This window comes from Crocuta crocuta, unplaced genomic scaffold (assembly GCF_008692635.1).
Source record: "Crocuta crocuta isolate KB4526 unplaced genomic scaffold, BGI_CrCroc_1.0 scaffold759, whole genome shotgun sequence".
Taxonomy (NCBI): domain Eukaryota; kingdom Metazoa; phylum Chordata; class Mammalia; order Carnivora; family Hyaenidae; genus Crocuta; species Crocuta crocuta.
In genome coordinates this window covers 133997-134427 of record NW_027527150.1, presented here as the reverse complement: position 1 = coordinate 134427, position 431 = coordinate 133997, and positions in this window count along the sequence as shown.

Genomic DNA, 431 nt, shown 5'->3' with positions numbered 1-431 from the left:
GAGTGCATTTACCTTTGTGTCTAGTTTTATGATTTCTTGAATAGCTAGGGCATGAGAGACATTTTTGGTTAGTTGATTTACATGTTGAGCTGTATGACCATCTTGGACTAACGCAATGGTAGAAACAGGATTGTACATGTAAAGGTCAATCTATTATGAGTAATGGTCATTAGCCTGTTCAAAGCTCAAGGGAAAGTATGGAGGGAAATAGGACCTGCTGGAGACACGATGTCTCTTCTATAATCGAAACAAGAAGTTCCCACAATAAATTCCTTCACAAGGTGCAATCATCATACCAGCGCCGGAATAAGGGGACAAGTCACTCCCAACATTGATCAACAGGTACCTTAGGGGTCAGTGCTCAAGCAGAAATAATTGAGTGGGGGTGGATATCAGTTGTCATCTGATTGGCAAGAGACCGTGCAAACTTG